Below are 22,156 nucleotides of genomic sequence, written 5' to 3'. Positions count from 1 at the left end.
TATATATACACATTATACATACACATTATATATACACATTATACATACACATTAAAGCGGGAGTCCGCCGGGAGTTCCGCCGTTTTTTTTTTTTTTTAAAGCCAGCAGCTACAAATACTGCAGCTGCTGACTTTTAAAATAAGGACACTTACCCGCCCAGCGCGCCCGCGATCTCGGCACCCGAAGCTGATCTCTCGATCGTCTCTTGGGTGCTGCCGCCGCCATCTTGGCTATGGGAATCAGGAAGTGGAGCCTTTCGGCTTCATTTCCCGGTTCCCTACTGCGCATGCGCGAGTCGCGCTGCGCAATAAGGATGGTCCCCGCTGTCTCTGGGATCCGTGTGTTTCCCAGCAGACAGCGGGGGACTTTCGGAAAGGGGCGTAATCTACGCCCTTTTCCATAGATAGCTATGCTGGAAGTGGGTGCAGATACCTGTACTGTACAGGTACCTGCACCCCCCTCCCCCCTGAAAGGTGCCAATTGTGGCGCCGGAGGGGGGGGGGATTCCAATGAGCGGAAGGTCCACTTTAGGGTGGACCTCCGCTTTAATATATATACATTATACATACACATTATACATACACATTATATATACACATTATATATACACATTTATATATACACATTATACATACACATTATACATATACATTATACATACACATTTATATATACACATTATATATATATATACACATTATACATACACATTATACATACACATTATATATACACATTATACATACACATTATACATATACATTATACATACACATTATATATACACATTATATATACACATTATACATACACATTATACATATACATTATACATACACATTATATATACAGCACCTATATGGTTACTATTTGACCTTTCCATCCCAGGAAACCCCCCGCCCCTTTCCTCATGTGTAGTGTGTTGTATAATTAGTACAATAAATTGTTTTATTGCACTTGTATTTTTTTTGTTTTTTTGTTATTAACCGGTTTCCAAGTACTGTAATTACGGTGGTTGACATCTGCTCTGCAAACACATCCAACCTGTTATAGGTCGGCTTGCCTTCACCTGCTCTGTTGACCTTCCAGAAATTATTTTACTTGTGTTTATTTATTTTACTAATTTATTATTTTTTATTTGTATTTTTTATTTGTATTTTTTATTTTTTATTTTTTATTTCAGTATAGCCATGGCAACAATACACAACAAGAGTGAAAAGCTTCACTACTCCATAGAGGTGCAAGAAAATATGGAACGCTTCACGAATTTGCCCGTCATCCTTGCGCAGGGGCCGTGCTAATCTTCTCTGTATCGTTCCAATTTTAGTACATGTCCTGCCGAAGCGAAGGACTTACTCATTTACTAAAGCTCAACTCCGGGGCAAAAAAACGTTCAATCAAATATGTCCTTTAATAGGCACAAAAGATATAAATCCACTTTGTGTGGGCCGAAAGCCTTTGCAAACCCAGGTATTAATGTGTAAAAGTAGCAATGACGCAAAGATACAACGAAAAAAGAATTGCTGCCTGTGCGCGTCGAGGAGAAATGTAGGCGGAATGCACAAAAAGAATGTGTTATTCCCCGTACACACGGGTTGGACATTCCGACCACAAAATCCATCAGATTTTTTCAGACGGATTTTGTGCCAAACTTGTGTTGCATACACACGGTCGCACAAAGTTGTCGGAAAATCCGATCGTTCTGAACGCGGTGACGTAGAGCACGTACGTCGGGACTATAAACGGGCCAGTAGTCAATAGCTCTCGCCTCTTAGTTTATTCTGAGCATGCGTGGCACTTTGTCCGTCGGAATTGTTTAGACACGATCGGAATTTAAACGATCGGATTTGGTTGTCGGAAAATTTTAGATCCAGCTCTCAAACCTTGTGCGTCGGAAAATCAGACGGAAAAAGTCAGATGGAGCCCCACACACGATCGGATTTCCCGACGACACGATCCGATCGCACATTTTCCGTCGGAAAATCCGACCGTGTTTATGGGGCATTAGGCCCGGTTCACATATGTGCAGCTGTGGTCCCCAGCATTGGGTCCGGTGCGTTCCTGTTCAGGGTGCGAATCAGGTCCGAATTTTTTTTTCCTGAATTCCCACCTGAACCAGGCCCAAACATGCACAGGACCCTTTTATAATGTGGACTGCGGCCCGTCCATATGGGGCGCAAGGACGCTGCCCCCCAAAATCCATGCATCCAGTCCCTAATCTTCATGGGACATGGATTCCAATGGGGTTTATTTTTTTTATTTTTTTAAGCACATGATTAGAGCCTGAGGCTCTAATTGGCTTAAAAAAAGGGTGGTCACACCCAGCAGCGAATTAATATTGTCGCTATTGTCTTCCTGATTCTCCCAATTGGCCGAGAGGAGAAGCGATCCTATTGGCCGTCTAGGAGAAGTTGCCGGGCCAATCGGGAAGCGAGTCTGATACTCATCCGCCGATTGGCTGAAAGGACAGGCAATCCTATTGAATGCATAGAAGGAGGGGGGGAGACACACGGCGGAAGCAAGGAGGAGAAGACATAGGACCCCCCCCCCCCGCGGCCTGATGTCTCCCAATGCCCCGATCCCCGCCGCTGCCTGATGTGCCCGCCGCTGCCCGATCCCCACCGCTTACTAGATGGGAAAAGTGCAGATAGACCACCAGACAGCAAGGGCGGGTTTGAGGTGGGGGGAGAAGGGTTGTTTGCTGCCCCCCCCCCACCAGCCACCACAGCACGTATATATATATATATATATATATATACGTCGGCAAGTAATAATGATACATTGTAACAATGCATGCATTCTGCACACCATAGTGGACATGTGAATGGCCTGTAATTGTCCTTATGTATTCACTTTGTGAATAAAGCCTTTCAGTTCTTTGTTGGAGAATTGCATAAAAAAATAAAATAAAAATAAAAAAGAATAAATAAAATAAAACTTTCCCCTCCGAACAGCTCGATGATCGCACCAAGCTGCAGGTGATGGGCCCCTGACACTCCCAGCTCTACCAATCAGATTCGTCTCCACACCCCCCCCCCCCCCAACTGCCGCAGCTCATTAATCTACAACTCCCCATTTTACCTAATCGCTCTGCTAGGTGACGGCCTTTAATTGCCCAGGAAAACAGCCCATCAAAACCTATTTAAGTGCAGAGCAGAGGGATGTGTTGAGTGATCTGTGAGGCCCGTAATGCCGGGGAACCGCCGCTGTCATGGCAGTCTCACGCTAGCTCTGTGAGGCGATGAGCGCCTGTGATAAGGGCGGGTTCCATATATTTGTTTTTTTTGTTTTTTTTTATAGCCAGAGTACAAATTGCTGGCACTGGGGTGCTCTACTTTTTATGTTTTTTTTTTTTTTTTTCCTCCAGCATTTTGTTCCTTTTAAAAAAAAATCTTATTTTTTTTATTGTTTTGCTCTTGCAAGATCCAGACATAAAACCTCTGAAAATTGCAGTTAAAAAAAATTGTTTTTCCACCAATTTTAGTCTGTAATACACAAGTTTGACAAAGCACTGTGGCTGCTGCATGTGTACAGCTCTGTAATGTTAGAATTGAAGTGGGCAGCTGGGGATTGGTAAAGGTATGGCTCAGCTGCCTGTTTTTACCGCACCCACCCCCAGCCACCTGTGTCTATCATTCGTTCTCCTGCATTGTCATCCTGCCACATGTTGTCTACAGCCTCGTACACACGATCAGATTTTCTGACAGGAATTGTGTGATGACAGGCTGTTGGTGGAATATCCGACCGTGTGGGGGTCCCCCCCAAATCCATACCAGGCCCATATCCGAGCACACAGTCCGGCAGATCAGGAAAAAGGGTGGAGATCAGCGAGTGCCCCCCCACTCCTGAACCATACCAGGCCGCATGCCCTCAACATGGGGGGTGGGTGCTTTGGGGCAGGGGAGGGCCCCTCCACCACCCCAAAGCACCTTGTCCCCTTGTTGATGAGGACAAGGGACTCTTCCCGACAACCCTGGCCTTTGGTTGTCAGGATCTGTGGGTGGGGGGCTTATCGGAATCTTTAAGCCTGGCTCCAAGATCCCGGACCCCCAACCTATGTGAATGAGTATCGGGTACATTTTAGCCCTACCCATTCACCTAAAAAAACGTGTCAAAAATAAAACACAGTACACAAGTAATTTATTAAGGCAGCTCCGGCGTCGCTTCTGATTTCTTCTCCCTTCTCCGGCTCTTCTGCCTCCTCCGCTGATGTCTTCTGCCTCTGCCGGTTCTTCTCCCCTCACAGGGTCTTCTCTGCTCTCTGCTGATGTCTTCTGCCTCTGCTGGTTCTTCTCCCTTCACGGAGTCTTCTCTGCTCTCTGCTGATGTCTTCTAGCCCTCTCCAGTTCTTCTCTGCTGATGTCTTCTGCCTTGGCCGGTTCTTCTCCCCTCTCCAGGTCTTCTCCGCTGTCTGCTAATGTCTTCTAGCCCTCTCCGGTTCTTCTCCACTGATGTCTTCTAGCCCTCTCCAGTTCTTCTCTGCTGATGTCTTCTGCCTTGGCCGGTTCTTCTCCCCTCTCCAGGTCTTCTCCGCTGTCTGCTAATGTCTTCTAGCCCTCTCCGGTTCTTCTCCACTGATGTCTTCTAGCTGTCTCCGGTTCTTCTCTGCTGATGTCTTCTGCCTCGGCCGGTTCTTCTCCCCTCTCCAGGTCTTCTCTGCTGTCCACTGATGTCTTCTAGCTGTCTCTGGTTCTTCTCTGCTGATGTCTTCTGCCTATGCCGGTTCTTTTCCCCTCTCCAGGTCTTCTCCGCTGTCTGCTGATGTCTTCTAGCCATCTCCGGTTCTTCTCTGCTGATGTCTTCTGCCTCTGCTGGTTCTTCTCCCCTCTCCAGGTATTCTCCGCTTTCCACTGATGTCTTCTAGCCCTCTCTGGTTCTTCCAGGGCTGGATTAAGAGCATCATGTGCTTGGTGCTGAGGATTTTGGTGGACCTTTTACTGGGCACCCTTCTGCATTTCTAAGAGCCCATGTTGGCATGCGCCCAGACTGTAAAGGGTGCATGGCAACTAAGGAAGCCTGGCATCTGACTTGCCAGGTTGCCATAAGGGCCGTGCATTGGTGTGCACTCTGAGCTGAAAGAGTGCAGCCGAGAGGGCCCAACACTATGGAGGCCCCAGAATTCTGCAAGAGCCCTGCACTAGCGTGCCCCAGGCTTCCTGTTAGGACTGCTCATGCGGCGCCCATTATCAATCCCACCACCCTGCCCAGGTGGTGCATGCGGAATGCAAGGCCCGTCAGGGGAGAACTCTGTTGGCCCATTGCTTTTCATGAACAGTGTGTTCTTTTTGGGTGGCTGGGCCTATATTAAGGTAGGGGATTGGAGCTGCAGCTCCAATAGCCCCTATGTTAATCCAGCCCTGGGTTCTTCTCCCTCTGTCCGCTGTCTTCTCCCTCTGTTCTTCATCCGATGTTGACTCCACGCTTTCTCCCGCTCACTCGCTTATCCCCACCCCCTTTCCTGACCTGCTGGGCTGTGTGCTCAGATGAGGGTCTGGTATGGATTTTGGGGGGGGGGACCCCATGGAGTTTTGTGGTGTGGGGGGTTCCCCTTAAAATCCATGCCAGACCAAAGGGCCTGATATAGTCTTGAAGGGGGAACCCATGCCTTTTTTTTTTTTACATTTGGCGGTGAGTTCCCCTTCAAGATCATCAGAGCACAAGTCACATGCCAAAGTCGGATTAGTTAAGACGGCGATCCGGTTTCAGTGATATTCAATGGGCCGAAGTAGGATCAAAGTAGCGCGGGGGAGCATTTTCAAAGTCGGACCGACTTGTGTCGGACCAGTTAAGACGGCTCTCATAGGGAAACATTGATTTTCACATGTCATGTGACGTGAGCTCCCAATGTCAGAGTGTATGTCGTACCAGTGTGAACCTGCCCTAAGACTGGGATGCCATTAAAGTTCATGTGCATGTAAAGGCAGGCATCACAACACTTTTGGTAATATAGTGTGTATTTAAATTGTAGACAATACACAGTGCTTAAGCTCCATAAAATTCAATTTACTTCAGTATAGGAATAATAGAATTTATACATTAGAATAGAATAGAGACAAAATACGCGTGTTCATTGATTCGATATACTGAGAAGAGCTTGATGGTTGATGCCGGCACTTTGAAATGAATATGGGCTGGTTTGGAAGAGGCACCCGGCTGCCCCAGTCCCTTTTTTGGGTGATCTTTTTTTTTCCCCCCATGGAACGTTCAGCATGTAAAAATAGAATGTGAGTAATCTGATCATCATGGCACTATATCCACAGAGCGCTAATCCCGGGAGATGCACATATCCCCGGCCTGGATATAGAGTGATGGCAGAGCACAGAGAGGGGTCTTCTACTGGAGAAGGGTCATCTCTGTAGAGAACAATTTTACTTCATAGCAATTATACAGGTGAGTGTTCTGAGTGCATATCTGTACACTGACTAGTGCTTTGGCCATTTCTACCACCTCACTTATCCGCAAATGTTAACTGTGCTAAAAAAGATCTAATTTTTTTTTATTTATTTTTTTTACAGAAAAGAAACGTTCGATTAATATAATGTAGATGGTAAAACCTTAAAAGCAGTGATGTTACAAATGCAGTGTTGCCAATGGACAAAGACAATAACAGAAAGAGGAAGTTACACACAAAGAACTAGTGGAATCATTAATAAAGATTATCATTAATGTAAACTGAAGGTATAAACATTGCAGGCCTCAAATTTCCATTACACTAGGTAGGCGGGATGGTAGGCGTCCCGCAATGACCTTATACGTGACAGTGTAACACTTTGATGCTCACAGAATTCAGAGACACTCATACTACAGGAGATGGTCAGAGACTGCAGACATGATACAGGAAATGGTCAGAGACTGCAGACATGATACAGGAGATGGTCAGAGACTGCAGACATGATACAGGAGATGGTCAGAGACTGCAGACATGATACAGGAGATGGAAAGAGACTGCAGACATACTACAGGGGATGGTCAGAGACTGCAGACACAATACAGGAGAGGGTCAGAGACTGCAGACATGGTACAGGAGATGGCCAGAGACTGCAGACATGATACAGGAGGTGCTCAGAGACTGCAGACATTATACAGTAGATGGAAAGAGACTGCAGACATACTACAGGGGATGGTCAGAGACTGCAGACATGATACAGGAGATGGAAAGAGACTGCAGACATACTACAGGGGATGGTCAGAGACTGCAGACATGATACAGGAGATGGAAAGAGACTGCAGACACAATACAGGAGATGGTCAGAGACTGTAGACATGATACAGGAGATGGAAAGAGACTGCAGACATGATACAGGAGATGGAAAGAGACTGTAGATATACTACAGCAGATCATGAGAGGCTACAGATGTGTTACAGGAGATGGTCAGGGACTGCAGACACATTAGGAGGTGGGCAGAGACTGCAGACTTCCTACAGTAGATGGTCACAGACCATACATGAATAAACATGCTATAGAAGTTGTTGGAGACTGAAAATATGCTTCAGGAGACATTCATAGACTGGAAATACATTACTTTATACTCCCTCTCCCCACATTGCAGATTTATTTCAACAAGGTTAATTTTAAAAACAGGAGTAAAGAAAATCACTCCATTCCCCCATCATCATAGTCAGTGTTGATGGGGTAATGCATCCTGCAGTACCGGGACAGAGTCATCCAGTGCCCAGGGTAAGGAACCAGAATTGCACCTCCCTACTCCACTGTTAATACATGCCTTAGAATGGGTGTACCACTCTGCATTTATTCTTTGCTCACTTGCTCGTCTATACCCAGGGCAGCTGTCCCTACTGCCCAACCCTTGTCCCGCATGTTCTCCCAGCGCGGGGGGGGGGGGGGGAGTTATCCCTGACACCTAGAGAACACAGTGTGATTATTGCTAGGGGCTATAGCCACTGGCAATAATCTCATGAGAAATCATAAGACATGCTGGTTGCACCCAAGTTGATCGATCATTCAACTTGGGTACTATCAACCTGGCCATTGGTGGTTCAAATCTCGGCCAGTCCTGCTGAACTGGCCAAGATAATAACCGTCTATGGCTGGCTTTAATGACACTTACAAATTATCTGCAAGTGTCATTTTACAGAGAAGTTGCTGGATTTTGACAGCTACTGTATATAATACATAGCATTTCCCAGCTGTCCTTTTGAAGGGTGGAGGGGGCAACATGAGTAGAGGAGCAGGATGTAGGAGATGCGTACTAGAACTATATCTTGAAGTGTATAGTAAAGCAGTGCACAGAACAGTGTTGGCCAGTAGCCAGACATAGAGGCTCGATCTGACTGATCCAGACCAAAGAAGCAACATTGATGGAGAAGGGAAGAACCAAAAGGAAGAAGGAGGACCTGCTGAAGCCATTCTGCCACTGGGAACAGTCATGATTAGAACAGCCTTTCTTACCTCTATGATAAAGTGGTATCATATTAGAACCTTTGTCAGGGTTTACCTCCCTGTTAGGGAGCTTCCCCTTACTTCCTAAGGTGTAGTCACCTGGGCAGGAAGTAAAGGAATATGTCCAATGTAATCAAAAGAGCAAAGAAAAAGCATGCCTACTCTTAAAAAAATAAAACGTTTGGGCCAGAGGTTCACCCAAGTTGACCTGCATGGGCTTACTGGACGTATCTGCTTGGTGGCCATTGCTACACTTTTCATTCCGAATGTGCTTATTCTAATCAGTTTCTCCAGTAGAAGGGTTAACATTGCATGATACGGGATGTGATACCTGAGAGGATGTAATCGGTGTCTGTATCTGAGTGGGCGTCACAACGAAGAAGAATCCAGTGCCATGACAGCTCTGAAGCTTTTCTTCCTCCCAAGCATCATATAATTGTTTTGTTGGTATTGATAGCGAACAGAGATATGGGGGAAGACTTGGCATGTCATGGAATTCCGCTTACATTTCAGACACGTTTCTACAGGTTGTCTCCGCTCTTCACATTTCTAGGACTGGAGAGAAGACTGGACAGAATGGCGGGATCTATTCAATGACTATTTGTCATAGGCACACAATGAGTCTTCATTCCAACATAGTAAACGTTCTTTGTTTTCCCATTATTAATGAAAAACATGACGGATCATAACGGTTTCCAGGCACAAGGCAGCATCTGGATGTTACGAAACAATATATTCTGCAGAAAAGTTTATTTTCTTCACCCTGTACTCCTAAATATGGACATTTATGGGGTTTAGCTAACGAGCCTCAAATATGCCACTATTTACCTTCTTCAAGAAGTTGGGGGGCTGGTCTGTCTCGTTCTGCTACTCCCTATTGGTTCTTCAAAGTGATGGGCCACCTCAAAGTGGATTTGAAAAAGTGAAGCTCTGTGAATTTTTACTTACAACTCAAACACTGGATTTCTACCCTCTGTGGCAACTCTTCTTTCTCATTCTAGACAATGATCTTCGAAGATATTTGTCTTCACTCAACTGGAGCACTATGTCCTCCATTTACTCCTCCTTGACCACGGGGGGGGGGGGGGGGGGGTGGTTTGTCTCACTCTCACCTGTACATCTCCAAATGGGCAGCCTCTATAGATTTAGAGGATTGGAGCAAGGCCTGGTCCTCCATAGCCAAATGTTCTTTCAACATGGTCACCATGGAAGTGGCCTATAAGGTTCTCCTCTGCTGGTACGTTCCTAGTCTGCATAGCTCATTCAAACCCCTCATTTGGTTATTAAACAATTCAGGGGCTGCAGCCAATGCAGAGTTGAGATCCATATTTGGTGGCCCTGCCCCCCCGTTTGGTGGGCTTCTGGTCAAGATTCTACAGCCTCCGCTCAACACTTTTCTATGTACTCTTCCACAAGGACGCCGGGCATGCACTTCTCCACTGCCCTCTCCTAGGCCTCCTCTCTTACCAGCAGAACCTGGCCACTTACCTGCAACAATGTGCCATTGCTAAGGCTTGGGTTTAGAGAGGTGAAGAGCATTCTGACTGCCCTCATGCTTCATGAGAAAATGACCAGTATACTTCATGACTCCCATGATAAGTTCCTCAAAGTGTGGAACTCATGGCGGTCTTATGCTCTCCCATGGGCGTCCGCAGAACTTTTTTCAAGGGGGGGCATAATTTTAGGGTCACCCATGCGCCGCCCCTTTTCGACAATGTCATTATCATGGTCAGAGACTGCAGACTTAGTACAATCCCTAGGATAGGTAATGGATAACGGCCAACAGGCCCTCTTACCAGACCCAGCGAAACAACACCAGTGATCCCTCCGGCTGGAAAATCGTTCACGCGCCACGGGGGCGTCTCTGGTCAGTAGTGTAGCATGTATGTACCCTGGCAGTGACTCAGTCTTTCTCTCTCTGGTGGTGCTGGGCAGCATGGCTCTCTCTGGTGGTGATAGACAGCATGGCTCTCTCTGGTGGCATGGGGCAGTGTAGTTCTCTCTCTGGTGGCGCTGGGCAGCGTGGCTCTCTCTCTCTGGCTTCTGCCCAGCACAATCCTTGTTCTTTTTCCTGTAGCACCCTCTCCCTCAGCTTTTTTCCCAGGCTACAGTCTCTCAATCTCTCAATCAAGCTGTATCCTCCTCCCTGTGGAAAATGGGGCCACCAATCTTTGGGACTACATGTCCTATGATTCTCTCCTCTCCTAGTCTCTTTTGATTGGTTCTCAGTTATGGCCAATAGGGAAGAAACAGAGCGGGCAGGAACAGTTATGGCCAATAGGGAAGGAACAGAGCAGGCAGGAAGCTGGGTGAGGAACCTGGTGAGAGCCGTCATCTCTTCTCCCTGACAGGAGAAAGGAGGGGGTCACCGGGGTAAACCTCCTGCCGAGTTCTCTGCTGGACTGAGCACGGAAAAGAGCCCGCAGTCACGCTACACTGATAGGGGGGCTTGGCAGAACCTTGATGGTGTCACCCCACTGGCGGGTTGCACATGGGTGTGGGCTGCCCGCACCCCGATAGGGATGGAACTGTGTTGAATTTAAGATCTCATCCCTGATTCCAGGGGGGGGCACTTGACCCCCCTTGCCCCTACCTGCGGACGCCCATGTGCTCTCCCCACTCTGCTCCAGGCCAGTTTAGGTTTTCTGGAGCACCATCCTGCAGGTTCTGCCTTCTCTCTATGCGTACTTCTGCACTTCTTTTCTTCCTTTCTTATATTGTCCGTTTCCTGCCTTCTCCCCCTGCTTCGTTCTGCACCTCTTTTCTTCCTTTCTTATCCTGTATGTCTCCTGCCTTTTACCTCCCCACTTCTTCCTCCTGCCCCTCCACCCCTCCCTATCCCCCCTTCCCCCTTGGATTTTGTGGTTCCCTCCCCCCCCCTTTTTTTTTTATTTCTTTACTCACCTTCCCCTCCACCGTGGGATGACAATCCCACCACCTTTGCCTCACTATGTCCTGGACCTCCTTGTCCAGTTACTCATTGTCACTTGTGACACTAGATGTCGGATGTGCTTCTTGTGTATTTACATGTGTTTTACTGTTTTGCTCCCCTGAGTGGGACCTTTTTCTTTTTTTGCTCAAGGATGTATCTTGGTATTGTTTTTCTAAATAAAAACTATTGTACCAGAAAAAAGTGAGGCTCTGCCATCCTATAGGGAACAATCCTATAGAAGTGTCTATTGTGCCTGAGCATTACCCCAAAAAATATTTGCACTTCCTGTGCCTAGGTACACCTGTTCTGTAGCCTCTTATGCCGCGTACACACGACCAGACTTTTCCACGGACTAGGTCTTCCCGACGGACTTTCAGCGGAGGTCCAATGTACTTTCTGAACAAAGGGACTTGGCCACACATGACTGGACTAAGTCTGTTCGAAAGTCCGTTAGTTTTGAACATAATGACGTAAATGGGACTAAACAAGGAAGTTCAATAGCCAATAGCTGCCCTTGCGTCGTATCTGGTCCATCAGACTAGCACACAGACGAATGGTTTTCACGATTTTTAGTCCGTCAGACTTGAGTCCGTCGGATAGATTTGAAACATGTTTTATTTCTAGGTCGGTCAGACTTTTGGGGAAAAAAAAGTCCACATGTGATGGTAATATTATGGTTGCACCCTGGGAAGATCACCTACAGTACAACATGAGTACAAGATCTGAAGACCCCCTAGAGGACAGGTGATGGTCATTTTATGGTTGCACCCTGGTGAAGATTACCTACAGTACAACATGAGTACAAGATCTGAAGACCTTCTTCTTTTATGGTTGCACCCTGGGAAAATCACCATGAGTAGAAGCCCTTGTACACACGGTCGGACATTCCGACAACCAAATCCGTCTGATTTTTTCAGACGGATTTTGTCCGAAACTGTTGCATACACACGGTCGGACAAAGTTGTCAGAAAATCCGATCGTTCAGAACGTGATGACGTTATTTCGTTACGACGGGACTACATTCAGGCTAGTAGCCAATAGCTTTGGTGTAGGAATTTGATCTGAGCATGCGTGGCACTTTGTCCGATTGGAATTCTCTACACATGATCGGACAAGGTCCGATCGGATCATGTTGTCGGAAAATTTTACTGACAAGTTGGAAAACTTGGTCCGTCGGATATTCAGATGGAAACAGTCCGATGTAGACCACACACAGTCGGATTATCCGACAAAACAGTCTGATCGGACACATTCCGTCGGAATCTCGACCGTGTGTACAAGGGCTTAGATCTGAAGACCTCCTACAGGAAAGGTGATGGTCATTTTAAGGTGGCACCCTGGGAGGATCACCTACAGTACACAATTTTACAACTTTACTTACTATCGATATACACCTCTCCATAGGGACCATTATACCATCTATAGAACCTGTATAGCCGAGCGCACCCCTTTTGGTATGTAACTCTATTAATGCTTCATATCTATATAAATAAGTTTGATCTCATACTCGCCATTCTGGATAGATTGTTTCTGAGTATGCCTGATTATAATCTTTTTCTTAAATAGACCACTATCTATTGTATCCGTAACAGGCTCCCGTGCCCCTCCGGGGTGGGTCATCCTTTCCTGGGCCCCTGGCAATTCAACGCTCTTGGTAGGACAATTGATCATTGGGGGGACTCACAACAGATGCTTTTCTTACATAAAATGATGGTATATGTACATATGAAGAATTTGTTTGTTTACTGTAACTTTTGATTAATATGTATTTTCTTTATTTTCATAGTTATGTGATAATCGTCTTTTAATCACCATCTAATTGTATAATAAAGCTCCTGAAGAAGCAGCTAATGTAAATCCACGAAACATGTAGAGCAACCAATATACAGATGGTATCTATGTTCCAGTTGTAACAATGTGGTGCGACTATAGAATTTAATGTTCTGTTTTGACTATCACTACTGGTTTTAATCTGCAAAAGTCCATCATCATATGTATTTTTGTAATAAATCTTTTCAAGTATTTTACCTCTGACTGTCTAGCATCAGTTGATATACGGTACCATTAAAGTCCAATATAGCCTCTTCCTTCCTATTTATACAGTACAACATGAGTAGAAGATCTGTAGGCCAGGTGATGGTCACTTTATGTTTGCACCCTAGGGAAGATCACCTACAATATGACATGAGTAGAAGATCTGAAGACCTCCTACAGGCCAGGTGACGGTCACTTTATGTTTGCATCTTAGGGAAGATCACCTACAGTATGACATGAGTAGAAGATCTGAAGACCTCCTACAGGCCTAGTGATGCCCATTTTTTGTTTGCACCCTAGGAAAGATCATACCTACAACATACCATTTGTATACGGTACCATTAAAGTCCAATATAGCCCCTTCCTTCCTATTTATACAGTACAACATGAGTAGAAGATCTGAGGACCTCCTACAGGCCAGGTGACGGTCATTTTATGTTTGCACCCTAGGGAAGATCACCTACAGTATGACATGAGTAGAAGATCTGAAGACCTCCTACAGGCCTGGTGATGCCCATTTTTTGTTTGCACCCTAGGAAAGATCATACCTACAACATACCATGAGTATACGGTACCATTAAAGTCCAATATAGCCTCTTCCTTCCTATTTATACAGTACAACATGAGTAGAAGATCTGAAGATCTCCTGTAGGCCAGGTGATGGTCATTTTATGTTTGCACCCTAGGGAAGATCACCTACAGTATGACATGAGTAGAAGGTCTGAAGACCTCGTATAGGCCAGGTGATGCCCATTTTTTGTTTGCACCCTAAAGAAGATCACACCTACAACATACCATGAGTATACGGGACCATTAAAGTCCAATATAGCCTTTTCCTATTTATACAGTACAACATGAGTAGAAGATCTGAAGACCTCCTATAGGCCAGGTGATGGTCATTTTATGTTTGCACCCTAGGGAAGATCACCTACAGTATGACATGAGTAGAAGGTCTGAAGACCTCCTACAGGCCAGGTGATGCAAATTTTGTGTTTGCACCCTAAAGAAGATCACCTTGAGTATAACATGAGTACATAGAAGATTTGAAGTCCTCCTACAGGACAGGTGACGGTCATTTTATGCTGGCACCCTAGAGATGATCGCCAGCAGTATAACATAAGTAGAAGACCTGAGTTTATAAATTCTTTCATTCAAGAAATACACATCAATTACAAGTGCTTGTTGTATTGTTAAGAAATCATTTTAATCTGCTGTGGCTTGTCCCAGCAGCGAGGACTCTCATTGTTCCCTCACTTTTACTTTTCATATAAGTAAAGCAGAAGTAGGTGAGTCATTTACTCCCGAACAAAACTTGTTTCCACTTCCCAACCTGGCAGGATGGAGTAACCACAAACACTTAATAGTGAGCTTCAAATTAAACTCTTCTATCTTACAAGGCCGAAGCACCGCAGTGGCAGTGTGGTACTAAAGGAGTTGGTGCAGGACTCTTTATAATGATTAACATGTAATCTACCTCTAGCACTGACCCCTAAGCTAATCCTGAAAGTTAACCATTGACAGCCTTTCTAGTCCTAAAACAGCCACCAGCCTAACCTTTAGGCTTGGTTCACACATACAGGGGTTGGCCAAGCGCGGGCGCATTCCTGCACATTTTTCACGTGTTCCTCTGCGTTGCGTGTAGAGCAGCCCACTCGTTTCAATGGGCTGCCCTACGCAAGAGAAAAATGAAGAAGAAGCCCCTCACTCTTTTTCGAAAATGCACCGCACCAAACTGTACGGTGCTGCAGCACCATGCAGTTTGATTCATGCCAAAATGTACGCGTTGACAGATGCATGGGGGTGCCATTATGGCACCCCCATGCATCTGCCAACGTGTACATTTTGAACCAATGGCACGTTCATGCGTCTGCTAAGTGGCAGCGTTACTGACACTCATTAATGTGAATCTAGCTTTAAGGGCCCCTTACCACTTAGGAGTAATGGCAATGCGCTTTAAAACGGGCGCATTAACACATATTAACACAGTTCTCTGCTCTATGTGCGGTGCATTGTGGTGCCATTCATTCTGAATGGCACGCCAACGCAATGTATGGCAGAGCCCCACACACAACAAGCATACCATGCATTGTGGTGTGCTGTGTGGCGATAAAGGGCTCTGTGCTTTTTTTTTTTTTTAGGCAGCTGCTTTGGGCCCCACTACATTGATGGGGCCCAGGGCAGCTGCCCCTTTTGCCCTGCCTTAAAAAAACGGTCCTGGGGGGTGGGTGGTGACATCACAATCTCTACCCTGTTCAATCAAAGAACGTCCATTCCCTTTATGGCGCCTCAGAGCAAGCCTTTTCTTGTGGTCACCATGCAGCAGGGCATCTGCTCAGCACGTGACTTGAAAAAGAATAAGGGTTACCGTAGTAGCGGCAGCTACTACAGCGATTCTCCACTTTCCGTAGGGATCAGCCAGGTATGGAACATGTGTACTTTTACTGGTCAAAGCTGTACCAATGTGGCTATGCAAAAATCTATATCTTAAAATGGTTTACGTAGGCTAATTAGTCAAGAAGTTTTTGAAAACTGGTGCCTGGCAGGGCTGCTAAGTTTTGTCTGGGCTTTATGGGTGGGTTAAACTTTTTCAGTAAGTTCTGCAGATCTGAAGTAAACATTTTGTAGCCAAAAGCAATGGAGGAATTTAGGTCCTAAGAGGGACACTCTAAGCTGTAGGCTCTCCAGGTTGGACCCTGGTTTGTGCTGCCCGGGGCAAGCTGACCTTTGTATCTTCTTTGCGGCTGGAGGGCTAAGCTCTCCCACCACTGCATTTGATCCTGACCCTATCAGGACTTGCAATCAGTTTTTTTTTTTTTTGGGGGAAAACAAGTTGGAAGATGATTCTGTGTTTTGCTGAACCACCATATTGGCCCTTCAGCTCAGGTGTAGGGTTACATTGCCGTCAGCAGGACACAGATAGACAGATACAGTCTGATGTCTATCACTCTTCGATCAGCGGCCATCCCAGTCTAGACAGGCCTGGTAAGAGAGAGCGGCCACTGGCTCCGGTATAATGGAAGCGTGAAAACACTTTAGACTCAGCCATCTTGACTCTGATGTCACCATGCGTTAACGGTCCCTCTGCACCCGGATCGGTAAGGCCTATGATGCACTTCCAATGGTAACTCAATCACTAGAGAAGGGGGAAAGTAAAAGCCATTCACCTCTTTTCATGGCATTGCTTCCTTGTTAGCTGGACCAGTGAGATGTCACTCCCTTGCTGTCAATGGAGAACGACTCTTTTGGAAACAATAGATTCTCTAAGCCCTTGTACACACGGGTCGGACATTCCGACAACAAAATCCGTCAGATTCTGTCCGATGGATTTTGTCCGAAACCGGTGTTGCATACACACGGTGTCACAAAGTTGTCGGAAAATCCGATCGTTCGGAACGTGATGACGTTATTTCGTTACGACGGGACTACGTTCAGCCTAGTAGCCAATAGCTTTGGTCTAGGAATTTGATCTGCGCATGCGTGGCACTTTGTCCGATCGGAATTCTCTACAAACGATCGGACAAAGTCCGATCGGATCATGTTGTCGGAAAATTTTATAGCCCAGCTCTAAAACTTTGTCGGTCGGATATTCCGACAGAAACAGTCCAATGGAGCCCACACATGGTCGGATTATCCCGACAACGCGGTCCGATCAGACATTTTCAATAGGGAATGTCCGACCGTGTGTACAAGGGCTTACACCAATGTGGTGTTCCTGGGATGGAATTCAAATGAATGAAGTATGGTCCAAATCTAATGTCATCTCATTTTTGGGTAAATTCTAGTGGTCAAATGGTCACTTGTTCCTACCATCTTCTAGAGAAGGGGTCCCCAAACTTTCCAAACAAGGGGTCAGTTTATTGTTTTTTATACTTTAATCTAAGTAGACAATGGGGGTTATTTACTAAATCCGCTCTGCACTACAAGTGCACTTGGAAGTGCAGTCACTGTAGATCTGCGGGGGAAGATCTGAATTTAGGGGAAGCTCTGCTGATTTTATCATCCAATCATGTGCAAGCTAAAATGCTGTTTTTTTAATTTTCCTTGCATGTCCCCCCTCAGCTCTAAAGCGACTGCACATGAAAGTGCTCTTTCAGTGCACTTTTAAGTGCACTTGCAGTGCAAAGTGGATTAGCCTTTGGTAAATAACCCCCAATGTATCAGGCTTGGTCATCAGTGGAAGCAAATAAATTACATAGCACCCATGGTCAGTAGGATGAGGAATAGTGCCCCCTTTGATGGCATTAGTGGAAGGAATGGTCCCCCATAATTGGTGTCAGTGGAAGAATCAGTTCCCCATCTCTGGTTTCAGTGGGAGGAACAGTGACCCATCATTGGTGTCAATCGGAGGTCCAGTACCCCATCATTGGTGTCAGTGGGCGGAACAGTACACCATCATTGGAGTCAATCGGAGGTCCAGTACCCCATCATTGGTGTCAGTGGGAGGAACAGTACCCCATCATTGGAGTCAATCGGAGGTCCAGTACCCCATCATTGGTGTCAGTGGGAGGAACAGTACCCCATCATTGGAGTCAATAGGAGGTCCAGTACCCCATCATTGGTGTCAATGGGAGGAATAGTGCCCCGTCATTGGTGTCTCTGGGAGAAAACATGCCCCATAATTGGTGTCTGTAGGAGAATCAGTTCCCCATCTCTGGTGTCAGTGGAACGAACAGTACTCACTGGAGTCGGTGGGGGGAATAGTGTTTCATATCAGTGGAAGGAATAGTGCCCCAAGGGCCAGAAAAAGGCAAGCAAAGGGTCACATTTGGGCCACGGGCCACAGTTTGGAGACCCCTGCTTTAGAGCAGGAAGTTTGAACCCATGGTCAGAGCAGGTGTACAGCGCTGAGAACCCCCTGCAGTGCACAAGTATGGTGGGAACCCCTCATAATGGGCACAAGGGGTGTACAAACCCAGGAACTCAGCACATGGATGGTGGGAACCCCTCATATAGGGCACAGCCGGTGTACAGACTCCAGAACTCAGCACAGGGATGGTGGGAACCCCTCATAATGGGCCACAGCAGGTGTACAGGCCCAGGAACTCAGCACAGGGATGGTGGGAACCCCTCATAATGGGCAGAGAAGGTGTACAGACCTGGGAGCTCATTAAAGGGATAGTGGAAAGCCCTCTTAATGGGCACAGCAGGTGTACAGACCCGGGAACTCAGCACAGCGATGGTGGGAACCCCTCATAATGGGCACAGCAGGTGTGCAGACCCGGGAACTTAATGCAGAGATCTCTGAGAAAAAGAGGACATTTCCAGGTGGTTTAACTCTCCATCATCCACCACACATCAGCCCTGCCAACCTGTAAGCATTATTGTACAACCTGTATATTCAGTTACTCTCCTGAGTGCATAAGGAAACAAGAGAACCAAATAAACACCTTCAGTAAGCAGTAACCCTTCTCTATTGTAAGTACCATCACCTGAGGCTATGGGGCGGGATGTAACTCCTTCCCAACCGGCAGGAGCTTATAGGCCAGGCCCGAGTACCCGTGTGTCGCCAGCTAAAGATGCAGCTTTAATTCTGCTGCCCTGACAAATTTCAGCAGATTATGAAGTGATGTCTTTGTAGAACAACAAGAACCATCATGCCAACCGAAGATTTTTTTTTTTTTATTAGTTATAAGATGTTAACATATACCATGGCATTGTACAGGGAACACTGGGCCCTTCACATCTGGTTCCCCAGCTGATGCAGAAGTCCCATGAATGTGAGCTCATCCAGCTACTAGGCTTCTCTGGCTCTACCTTGCACTTCTCTAAAATGGGTCAAGCTTTGAGAAATATTCAGGTAGCTTATGGGAAGTGAAAACCCATCAAAAGCCTGAGAAAGGCGATTCAGAGAAGTACTTCGAAGCCTTGTGGCTTCCACATCAGTGTGAGAGCCTCAGCTCACCTCTACCGAGAAGTTAGGTCATCTTGTACACACATCTCAGGCCATTGCTGCAATTTGCTGGGCAGACAATTGTGTGCCCACTGACGAATAACAAAGGCCAGACAGAGTCAGATGTGAAACTGGGGTTCCCGGTTTCAGTTTGCTACCACTATCTGCATAGAGCCCCTCCCCTTTTAGATTGTAAGCTTTCAGGAGCAGGGCCTTCCTAAACCTCTTGTATTGAATTGTTATTGTAACTGTACTCTCCCTTTATATTGTAAAGTGCTCTGCAAACTGTTGTTGCTGTATAATTACCTTTATAATAATTATAATTCCCCTGGGCTGGCACAGGTTTCCTTCTGCAGTCTAGCAGTGGAGGATTGTACCATATTAGCCATTGATGACTGCAGAAAGTTTGGAATTTAAGAGGTCTATGCATAAAAATTTTGCAGTGCACAGACATATTGTTTGCAGTCTGAGTATCTCCTATGATTGTCAGCTCCATCTAATTGCCACTATGCAGCATTTTTCTGAAATACCTCAATAAAAAAGAAATGAAATTGTGGCCACTAGATGGAGCTGATAATCATAGGAGACAACAGTACAAACAATACAGGGATAATTCATTGTGTCTGTGTGAATGCTTAAAGTGGATCTTCACCCTAAAGGGCATATTGAGCTTCCCTGCCACCTTGCCCCTCCCTCTCATATATATATATATACATTTTTTAAAGTGTTGTATTTGTGCTGCAAAGCAGTATTTTTCACAATTCTCCCCACTCCCTGCACATGCACAGATGTGCCATAGGGCTTAAGTACCAAAGGAGTCCTGTGGCACTTTTTGCATGCACAAGGTCCTTCAGCCATTCGCACAGGGGGTAATCCCATGTGATTGGTGGACCTCTGTTATGATTGGTATCCTCTGAGGTAAAGGGGGGGAGCTCTGATGTGATGGGGAGCTTCTGATGTGAAGGGGGCCTCTGATGTGATGGATGAACCTATGATGTAAAGGGGGACCTCTGATGTGATGGAGGAACCTATGATGTGAAGGGGGACCTCTGATGTGATGGAGGAACCTGTGATGTGAAGGGGGACCTCTGATGTGATAGAGGAACCTTTGATGCGACGGAGAGCCTCTGATGTGATGGGGGAACTACTAATGTATTGAGGGACCTCTGATGTGATGGGGGGAACCTATGATGTGAAGGGGTACCTCTGATGTGAGGGGGGAACTTCTAATGTAATGAGGGACCTCTGATGTGATGGGGGTACCTCTGATGTGATGGAGGAACCTATGATGTGAAGGGGAATCTCTGATGTGATAGGGGGACCTGTGATTAGATGGAGAGCCTCTAATGAGATGGGAATCTCTGATGTGATGGGGAACTGCTAATGTATTGAGGGACCTCTGATGCGATGGGGGGGACCTATGATGTGATAGGGGGCATTTGATGTGAAGGGGTACCTCTGATGTGATGGGGGAACTTCTAATGTAATGAGGGACCTCCGATTTGATGGGGGGACCTCTGATGTGATGGGGAGCCTCTGATGTGAAGGGGGACCTCTGATGTGATGGGGAGCCTCTGATGTGAAGGGGGACCTCTGATGTGATGGGGAGCCTCTGATGTGAAGAGGGATCTTTGATTTGATGGGGATCTCTGATATGATGGGGGAACTTCTAATGCAATGAGGGACCTCTGATGTGATGGGGGAACGTCTAATGTAATGAGGGGCCTCTGATGTGATGGGGAACTTCTAATGTAACAAGGCACCCCTGATGTGATGGGGGGTGGGGCTCTGATATGATGGGGAGCTTCTGATGGGAACAAGAATGTCTAACGTAACCAGGCACTTCTGATGTGAAGGGGAGACCTCTGATGTAATGAGGGACTTCTAACGTAATGAGGCACCCCAGATGTGATGGGGAACTTCTAACATAACGAGGCATCTCTGATGTGATGGGGGGGACCTCTGATATGATTGGGAGCCTCTAATGTGAAGGAGATCTCTGATGTAATGGGGAACTTCTAACGTAACCAGGCACCTCTAATGTGATGGATGGGGACCTCTGATGTGATGGGGAGCCTTTGATGTGAAGGAGAACATCTAACGTAACCAGGCACCTCTGATGTGATGATGGGGAGCCTCTGATGTGAAGGGGAGACCTCTGATGTAATGAGGGACTTCTAACGTAACGAGGCACCTCTAATGTGATGGGGAACTTCTTATGTAACGAGGCACCTCTAATGTGATGGGGAACTTCTAATGTAACGAGGCACCTCTGATGTGATGGGGGGGGGACCTCTAATATGATGGGGAGCCTCTAATGTGAAGGGGATCTCTGATGTGATGGGGAACTTCTAACATAACCAGGCACCTCTGATGTGATGGAGGGGGACCTCTGATGTGATGGTGGGGGACCTCTGATGTGATGGGGAGCCTCTGATGTGATGGAGGGGGACCTCTGATGTGATGGTGGGGGACCTCTTATGTGATGGGGAGCCTCTGATGTGATGGAGGGGGACCTCTGATGTGATGGTGGGGGACCTCTGATGTGATGGGGAGCCTCTGATGTGAAGGGGAGATCTCTGATGGGACAAGGGACCTCCAATTTGATTCGGGACCTCTGATATGAAGGGGGGCTTCTGATATGAAGTCAGTTTTATCAAGGCAGTTGTGTGCATAGTCCAATGCTCAGGTTTCTCATTGGTAAGTAACATTTACAATTTTTTTTTACATTTCAAACTGGGGTGCCTCAAGATTTTGCATGCACTTAAAGGGTGTCGGGACTGAAAACAAAGTTGAAAAATGCAGCATCAGTGTGGGAAAATGAGCCCTACGAAAAGGTCCTCTCTCAGTAGACCGTCATTAAACTCAGTGTAGCCCTAAAGCTCCAAATCCATACCTC

The 22,156-nt window shown here is 46.4% G+C and overlaps 1 non-coding gene across 1 annotated transcript; it reads right to left on the bottom strand.

Moving 5' to 3' along the window:
- Positions 1-1,244: 1,244 nt before the first annotated feature.
- On the bottom strand, positions 1,245-1,352 carry LOC143928601 (U6 spliceosomal RNA). Its single transcript, XR_013262442.1, has one exon. It is a non-coding gene; the product is annotated as a U6 spliceosomal RNA (small nuclear RNA).
- Positions 1,353-22,156: the final 20,804 nt, after the last annotated feature.

The sequence above is a fragment of the Lithobates pipiens genome, unplaced genomic scaffold (genome assembly GCF_037356315.1).
Source record: "Lithobates pipiens isolate NorthernLeopardFrog02 unplaced genomic scaffold, aLitPip1_a1.2 Scaffold_23, whole genome shotgun sequence".
Lineage (NCBI taxonomy): Eukaryota > Metazoa > Chordata > Amphibia > Anura > Ranidae > Lithobates > Lithobates pipiens.
Note: the sequence above shows the minus strand (reverse complement) of the source record. Positions and strands in the feature narration are given on the sequence as shown.